Source organism: Hevea brasiliensis, chromosome 5, assembly GCF_030052815.1.
Source record: "Hevea brasiliensis isolate MT/VB/25A 57/8 chromosome 5, ASM3005281v1, whole genome shotgun sequence".
Classification (NCBI taxonomy): Eukaryota; Viridiplantae; Streptophyta; class Magnoliopsida; order Malpighiales; family Euphorbiaceae; genus Hevea; species Hevea brasiliensis.
This window is the reverse complement of record NC_079497.1, coordinates 109353634-109355145: the sequence shown is the minus strand read 5'-3', so window position 1 is coordinate 109355145 and position 1512 is coordinate 109353634. Positions and strand designations below refer to the sequence as shown.

Below are 1512 nucleotides of genomic sequence, written 5' to 3'. Positions count from 1 at the left end.
TGCAGAATTTGCATTCTTTTGCTGAAAACTAGGTGGTGGTTGCCAAGGTTGTTGGTATTGATGTCCTTGTTGTTGTGGTGGAAAGTTCTGAGTTAAAGCTTGAGTTTGCTGATTCCCCCATGAAAAATTTGGATGATTCCTCCAAGCATATGAAGGATAATCTACTCCACAGCTCATTGTTCCTTCTACATAAGTAACTTGTTGAGAATTCCCAGAGCATGATGATGAACTGACTAGCATACTTAAATCCTCCATTTTCTTAGCAAGGACATTAGTGAGTGCATCAAATTTGGCATTGATCATGTTGAATGGATCAAGCTCATACATTCCAGCAGCTTGCCTCTTTTGAGTTGGAGCTGGTCCTCTTGGACTACTCCAAAGATGAGTATTATTTGCTATTTTCTCTAACAACTCATAAGCTTCATCTTCATGCTTAATGATGAATTCCCCTCCAGTTTGAGCATCAATGATTCCTCTGATAGCAGGAGTGACATTTGTGTAAAAATTATGGTTTATCATCCATTTAGGAATGGCATGATGTGGACATTGTCTCTCCAACTCCTTCCATCTCATCCATGACTCATAAAGAGTCTCATCTTCTCTTGGTCTAAAAGCAATCATTTGATTCCTCAACTCTTAAGTTTTTCCAGGTGGAAAGTATTGGGCAAGAAATGCATCAGTGAGCTGCTCCCAATTTGTAATTGAGTTGTGAGGTAAAGAATCAAGCCAATCCAATGCTCTATCTTTCAAAGAGAATGGAAACAATTTTAGCCTTGCTGCATCATCAGACACTCCTGGTTGCTTTTGCATGTCACAGATCATAACAAACTTCTTAAGATGAGTATAAGGATTTTCTGAAGGATGACCTCCAAATTGAGAATTCTGAATCATTTGTAGTACTCCAAAATCCATCTTATAACTATTTGCATCAATTCTTGGTCTTGCTATACTCTCTCTTAAGTCATCAAAATGAGGAAATGCATGATCCATCATACTTCCCTTAGGAACATTAGCATTTACAACTTCTTCACCATGAGCTGCATTTTCATTGTTTCGATTATTTCCAGCATTACCACCACCAATTCCAACTCTTTCTTCAGCCATTTCTTGTTGATTTATTTGCTCTCAATGCTTCTTTTCTTCTTCTAGTTTCTTTCTTGTTGGCTCTACAAAACTTCTCAATTTCAGTATTAAATAATATGGATGTATCACTTGTGCTTCTAGCTCTTCTCATAAAAGATTAAGAGTACCTAAAAAAAAAACAAACAAACACAAAATGAAAAGATAACAAAGATAAAACTATAAACAACTAAAATAATCAAGAATTCAATCTTAAACAAACAACTCCCCGGCAATGGCGCCAAAAACTTGATGTGTCCCAACCGCAAGTGCACGGGTCGTTCAAGTAGTATAGAAAAAGATATCGTTCCCACGAGGAGTTGTGTTAATGATTGAATTTTTGATGTAAAATAAAATATGTTAAAATTGTATTTTAATCAAATTAATAAAAGA

General features: G+C 36.0%; 1 non-coding gene across 1 annotated transcript; it reads left to right on the top strand.

Annotated features, from left to right (window-relative positions):
• Positions 1–529: 529 nt before the first annotated feature.
• LOC131180449 (small nucleolar RNA R71) lies at positions 530–637 on the top strand. The gene has a single exon (XR_009149221.1). It is a non-coding gene; the product is annotated as a small nucleolar RNA R71 (small nucleolar RNA).
• Positions 638–1512: the final 875 nt, after the last annotated feature.